This window comes from Eptatretus burgeri, chromosome 3 (assembly GCF_056783735.1).
Source record: "Eptatretus burgeri isolate ZD-2024b chromosome 3, Ebu_testis_v1, whole genome shotgun sequence".
In the NCBI taxonomy this organism is placed as follows: Eukaryota; Metazoa; Chordata; class Myxini; order Myxiniformes; family Myxinidae; genus Eptatretus; species Eptatretus burgeri.
Window position 1 is genome coordinate 14,932,903 of NC_140963.1, and position 7,500 is coordinate 14,940,402.

At 44.7% G+C, this 7,500-nt stretch overlaps 1 long non-coding RNA gene across 1 annotated transcript in view; it reads left to right on the forward strand.

The window, feature by feature from the left end:
* LOC147029434 (uncharacterized) overlaps positions 1-7,500 on the forward strand; it is a 31,422-nt gene that overhangs the window by 18,871 nt on the left and 5,051 nt on the right. The window contains exon 2 of the long non-coding RNA XR_015055909.1: positions 3,955-4,092. This is a non-coding gene — a long non-coding RNA (uncharacterized LOC147029434). The remainder of the gene's footprint in view (positions 1-3,954; positions 4,093-7,500) is intronic.

Here is a 7,500-nt window from a genome sequence, read left to right on the forward strand (position 1 = left end):
GTTCATTCCATTGTGACTGAGGATTTGGGCTTGAGGAGCATCTCAGCGAAGTTCGTGCCAAAGCCGCTAACGATCGAGCAGAAGCAACTCTGTTTGGAGATTGCACAGGACATGCTGGAGACTGTGAACAGCGATCCCAACGTCTTCAACACAGTGATCACTGGCGATGAGACCACAGTGATCCGTCATTTTGTCAAGAACGAAATTCCGACGGCGCTCACTTACACTTCCTCACTCATCGGCGGTCTGTCGGCGACTGACAGCTTCTGCAGGTGGGAAAATATTCACGCATACGGATTAGGATCGCCTACATACGTGCACCAAACCACGCCTCCCTCGCTTCATTTGTTTACGCACGAAAAATTAAGGTTGGATACTTTTTGAACACACCTCGTATATATGTATATCTCAGGTTCCCACCATACTCACTGGAATTGCAGGCCGTCGCACACGGATAATTCCTTGATACGGCGGATCGCTAATTAACCGTGAACGCCAATAACTCAACCATGTGACGAAGGGTCCTCCCGTCTTTGGGTTAATCGGGTTACCTAATTAATCACGTGACCTAATTACCGGGAGACGCGCCCTGTCCGAACCGGATCACTTTTCCGAATGCAGCTGAGTGGCACTGCCAAGGACGTACCGGCTAAAAGGAACGGACCGTTGAGAATAAAGTCCCGGCTCGGTTAGGATACGGACCATGCTGGATCAATGAAAGAAAAGATGTAAATGAGCTGGGAACATTTCTCCAAAAGATTTATTAATAGGTAGGTGAAGAAACATATGTGGCACAGTGAATGTTGTTTATTGTTGTCTGTAGCAGCAATAGGAAGAAATGTGAAAGGTGCGGCAATATACAAGCAACTTGCAAAAGCAGCCACAGAGCAGAGTTATCCCGATACAATTCTTGTATAATCTTAACTTAAGCAAGGACAGGTGCCAGGACATACACACGTACACACGTACACACGTACACACGTACACACATACACACACACACAAACCCCGATGAAGAGGACTTGATGAAGAGAAGGAGAGGAGATGAGGCTAACGGTCTCTCAATACCTTGCACAATTGCCCGACCGTGCCACCAGTACGTTTTTGGAGGATGCTCCATTGGGCGATACTTCCCTGACAGCTGGTGTGTCGTTTCTTGCTTCGTGGCACATCGTGCAGCTAGTGTCAGTCCAGATAATGAGACGTGACCATCAGGCGTGAAGGGAGGGACTTGGGTGGAGCCAGCAGCGAGAGTGTGGAGAAAGGCGGAGTCCGAAGCAAGTGGGCGGAGTGGCAGACAGGATCATATGGGGTGGGTGGAGTCCGCAACGAGGCGGTGAAGAAGGGGCAGAATCAGCGGGCGAATGGGCGGAGAAGGCAGAGTCAGCAAGCGGGTTGGTGAAGAAGAGCGGGTGGAGAAGGCGAGTTGAAGAGACAGAGACAGAGGACGGCTTCGCGATCCGTCCTTTTGTAGACCCCGTGGTGTGGGGTTGGGGCGCCACCCCGAAGCGATGTTGTCACCTGAATTGTGCGCTCTGATTGGCCCCAGCCACTGCACGGCCTGGCCGTGATGGCCGGAAGCGGCTCCACTCCACTTCCGGCAAGATGGTTCCAAACTGCAGAATAGTCTCACTCCGAACCCCGTGATATGAATCGCCTTCCACCGAACTCCGTGGTATGAATCGCCTTGCACCGAACCCCGTGCCGTGCCCCGGCGACCCACAGTTGGCACTGGTCAATGTGCCTGCTCCGTGGTGCGCCATGCAGCCCGAGCGATCCGGCCGCACAGCATGCCTCTGCCTGGCAGCAGCTCCATCGAGCAGAGGTGCGGGAGGATGTCTGCCATCTGCGGGAGACATTTGTGCTCGTTTTGTTGAGCGAAGACCGACTGTTAGACGTTATTGTAACCCCATGCGCAGACCCAACCAAAGATGTTATTCATGCCACATTCTGTATCTCGGCTGTGCGCGGGTCTGCCATTGTACACGTGGTCAGTGCGCTGGTCTGTCAGCAGAGGCCAAATTTCTAAAGTCATCAATTTTAATCCGATTAACTTGAAATTTGAAGAGCATTTACATTTCAGGTCACTGAATTCAACCACCTATTAATGTTGAGGTAAGCATAGGCCAAAAGGCCAATTTGGGCAAAATTTTCTAAAATCCTCAATTTTCATCCGATTGACGTGAAATTTGAAGATCATTTTCATGTCAGGTCACTGACTTCAACGACCAATTAATTTTAACATCAAAAGGTCAGCACAGGCCTAATTTCTAAATTTGATAGAGCCAAAAGCTAAATATATTACTACATCTCAAAAAGATGTGGACGAGTTATGACAAAACAAGGTGGATGAGTTGGATAGATGACAAGAACAAGCGGATTGGATTATTTTAGTTCAGATCCAGCCCATCAGTGGGATACAAAACCTGAATTGTTCCACCTGGCCCAGGTATGCGCTCTACCGAGTATCATTCTACTTTGTGCTGTTTTGCCAAGTTGTCACTCGATGAGTGATTTTTCATTTGTTTGTTTATCTGTCTGTTTGTCTTCCTGTATGCAGGATATCTCAAAAAGTTGTAGACACATTTGGATGAAATTTCGTGGACAGGTTCTGTGTGAGACAAGGTCGAACTGATGAGATTTTGGTGAAGATTCGGATCCGGATTCAGCTACTTGAATTTTTGAGTGATTCTTCACCATGGAGAGATGGGGGGGCCAAAATGCTATATAGAATGATATTTCCAAAATGCAATGGGCCCAATATGTTCTCATGGATCAGGCATTGTGTGGTGGAGGTCTGCGCTCCACTGAGTGCCCTTCTAGTTTGCTTTGTTTCCTTCTTTCTCCGCTGGGGTTAAAGTTCGCTAAAGATCACTGCCACTTACCTTGGCCGAGCAATTCAAGATGGCTCTGATCCGTTCATCTGTGGGGGACGATATAAGCATAGAATGCCTGAAGCGCATCAGGTTTTCTCAAAACTGCTTCCGGTTTAGTAGTGACTGTTAAAAAAGGTAATTGTATGTTTGACAGAAATGACTGAATCATTTGTAGTGATAATTTTTACGTCTGGTCGGTGTGCCACTTGAAATGTCACGCTAAACTATTTATACATCTTAAAGTCCCTCTTGGGAAGGAGGCAAGTTAAGTCATCGCAACCTCCATTGCGTGACCCTTCGTCCCCCTCGAAAGTTTAGGTGACATTGGATAATGAACGACCGAATATATCACAGTCAAATAAACAGACAGACAGACACCAAATGGTGTATTTTTGTATGATAAACAAGCAAGAGCAGACCCGGTCGCAGGCAACATTTCACACGCTTCTCAGCAAGCTTCCTCAAGCCAATAGATCCAGAGTCTCAGCACATGTCTGCTTTTATTCCCAAGGCGACCATTAATTTCCGGTCATGTGCCAGTGCGCAAGGTCAGTTAAAAGACAGATATTATGGCCAGTAAGCATGGGTTGTGGTATTTAGGATAAACATTGGCAAATGCCTATAAATGAATGATTTAAATTGACTGTTACAAGTTACAAATTTGTTGTAGCATGAATCTGAGAATTGTATGATTAATTGCTTGATGTGATGAGCTAATTTTGACTGGATGTGAGTGGATGTGTGTGCATTATAAACTGCCTGGTGAGATTTGTGAAAATGCTGGAATGTTCTCAGACAAAGGTTCCAGTGTAGATGAGAATCTCATTTTCTGGAAGGCATGGGATCATTTTGTTACTACATAAACCCGTGAGAGGGAGGTGTAGAGAAACGTGAGGAATGTGACAACATGTGTGTATCGATCGTCACTGTGCTCGATTTAACTTGGATGAGTGAACGAGGTGTAAAGATCAAGAGTGCTTGGTAACGTGTGGAGCCGATTATAATCAGTTTGATTAAAACTCTTTAAGCTTGTGTATTGAGAAAGAATTCCTTTGAGCTCTTCAACCTTCCTGAACAGGCCAGCGTACGAGAGAGAATGCGACTTGAGTCGAGCGTTGGACAGCCCTGGCGGACGAGGTGAACATGCGGAAGCTGAGCCGACAGGACAGGGACACTGAATGGAAACAACACAACGTGGGAATCAGAGTTGGACATTGTATGTAATGGTGAACTTCCTCATTTGACTTTGTTTCTATTTATTTGAAATACAAGTTTCAAAATTGTTACGCTGTTGATGTGGTAACTGTAGCGTCACTCAGAAGTCACAGACCCCAACTGACAAAGATCCATTCATTTCCTAGCCGACCTGTACGATCATTCGTACTCGTGAAGCGCAAACCTTGGGTTGCAGTCATTAGAGAAGGACTTGGGTTCGGCGCTGCAAACAACATATGTACACTAAAGGGAAGGAAACCCCCAAGGTGTATACTTTGTGTTGTTATTTTGCCTTAAGCAATAAATGCCAAAGTGCATCATCGATGGTCTGCTATGCTCTTTATAATTATTTACTCGTGATCTGGTATTGTATGTGTTGATGTGAGTGGATGTGTGTGCTTCTTGTTGTGTTTCCAGGGCACAAACATGGCTGGTTTTGTGTCCGGGTTTGACATGGTGACATATCGGTTGCGTGGTTGCTGGAGTTTCCATTGGGTGTTGTGCATGTGCATGTGTGGGTGTGGTGTTGGGGACAGAGTACTTGTACAGTTGCTTCCACCATCCAGTTTTTGTCATTTTATCAGAGGTTTGTATTGTATGGGTATGTCCACAGTCTCTCCAGTTAGAACACCCTCTCAGTTCTTGACAGGTCATTTGTTGGATGTCGTGTCTCGGACAGGAGTACCATCCAAGTCAAATTTGTGGCCAGATTGCAGGCAATGACATGCTATGGCTGACTGCATCATTTTTCTGAGCCTAACTGCGCTATCATGTTCATCCAGCCATTGTTTAAAATTATTTTCAGTTTCACCAATGTGGAATTGGTCACAGTCTCTGCATGATGAATGGTAAACTACTCCTTATTTGTCACCAGTTGATGTTGTGTCCTTTAGTTATGAAATGACACAAGTCTGAAGACGACGATGGTTCACGAGCGGTATTTGATTATGTAGATTGTTTCAGAAGTCAAGGATGAGACAATGTGATAATGTTTGACCAAGTTATAAAAATGATCAACATGATGTGGTACGAGTGACAGGTTATTAGCTGCAAAATGTCGAAAACCCGGTTTCGTTCAACAACTTTCAAAATTTGACCTTTGCATAACCTTTAAAGGTCACAAAACAATGTTGTAGACATTAAAATAAGGTAACAGGATACGTGCTATAGCTTATTTGAGTTAGTTCGTCGAAGAAGGTCGAAAACCCGGTTCGATTCCCAAAACTTTGAAAATTTGACCTTTGTGAACATTAAAGGTCAAAGGTCAAAGATTATGACCTTTGGTGCAAAACTTCCTCTGGAACATTCCAGGAACAATATAACGTCATATAGGCTGTATGGCATTTCGCACTCCTCGGATTATCCAGACTTTGATGAAATCAGCGTAAAAACAAACTTGAAGGGGGTGCCACGGGCAAGGTGTTCGAGATAGAGCAAAATGGTTTCAAGACTTTAGGTGGGGAATGACCTCAAGATTATGCATAAAAAAATATTGTCATCAGAGCTCTCAAAGTTTGGGCGGTCGTATGATTTTTATGTCAAAATTCGCAATTTCCTTGGTTCGTGACCTTGTGACCTTGACCTTAGGACGAAAATGAAAAATCGAGCTCCGTGGCGCTATGCAGGTGTCATTGGGCTAACCAAATACCGAAACCCCTGCCAGATTCGACAAACCCCCTCGGAGAAGATGCAAATTGAAATTAGCTACCCCCTAAAAGCACATGTTTTTTTGGCCGTGGCTCCGCCCATAATGGGCGCACCACGCCCATTCTCAGGAAAACACAACTTGATCATGATATAAACCTCCCACCAAAATTTTATCAGGATCGGATCAAAACTGATGGAGCTATGCTCGGGACAGACAGACAGGCAGACAGACAGGCAGACAGACAGGCAGACAGACAGGCAGACAGACAGGCAGACAGACAGGCAGACAGACAGGCAGACAGACAGGCAGGCAGACAGACAGACAGGCAGACAGACAGGCAGGCAGACAGACAGACACACAGACACACAGACACACACCTCTAATGAATATAGTGGTCACTTATTTTTTCGTGAAAATATTTTTTCGTGAACTAATTATGGATGGTGAGTAAAGGCTTGCGTGCCACACCAATCCATGTGCTACATACGATCTTGCGAATCCTTTCAGAAAGGCCCAGGTAGTAAAGCAGTACAAGCATTTCTGGCTCCTTCCATTCTGACCATTTTAGTTTTTCAGTTTTAGAGTATGTCTTTGCTATAGCCATCATTGAGCATAGCTCCTCTAATCAATCTAATTAATTTAATTGCATCAGCTTTTGAAGATTGCAGAGTCAATACCCGAGCTTCCAAGACCCATGCTGCCTGCGTTTGTGGGTGATTGGGTTGCAGGAGTTAAAATCCAGTAAAGCTCCACATCGAAAAAGGCCAATTTGCTTTCTTTTTCAATTTCACTTGGAAAGCTAATGCTGGGAAATACTCGGCCAATTTGCCCATGAAGACATGATAGACCACCTTCTTGGTCTCCCTGGTCAGGTAATGGCAGAGGAGGGGGTGGATAAGTTTAAATTGGATTTAGGTAGGGACCTGGTTGCATTGGCAATAGAGAGGTGTGGGGATATTAGCTTGTGTGTGTTTGGTGATGACACTGGGGTTGGTGCAGCACAGGCATGATGGGCCGAAAGCCTCCTTCTGCACCAAAGTTCCTTTTGTATCCTTGTGTATCTGTATATAATGGGTTAAAGATTGATTCAAAAAAGAATAAGAGTTTTCTTTTAATAAGAAAGCCCAATTCATAGTAATCCTTGCACCATTTCGAGTTCCGAGGTTTGTTCTTTAAACTGATAAGGCATTGAATTGCTTCAAACAAACTTCACAGCACATACTCCAGCTGATTGTAAGTGTGTTCTTTTCCCAGGTTTATATGTTTATTTGAGCTTGTGCTGCAGATGTCTGCTCACCTGATCAATCAAGAGCAGTTTGCAATTCAAGTTTAGATTTCTTCTGGCTATTTTGTGCAAATGTCATTAAAAAGAAAGCTTTTTGATGCAGGATGAGTTTTGTCGATGTATCCACACCATTGTGAGATGCAGCAACAATCTCAAAGCTGATCTGCATTCCTTATTATATGAGTCAACACATGGTATGCAAAACAAGGTTAGAGAACGTGAATGCTGAGGAATGCAGAGCAGATGAGGAATAAACAATGCATTCAAACAGGTTTAAAACTAAAACGAGGTCACTGAGCATTTCAGTAAGCTTACCTGAGTGGAATCAGTGCCTTTCTTGTGAAATAAGAAATATTAACCTTGCATACCCAGGTAATGCTCCATTCTGTCACCATCTATTACTTCTATTGTGACAGAGGATCTAGTGGCATCTCAGAGTGTGTTTGACATTATCTGGTCAACATCTCGATGAGATA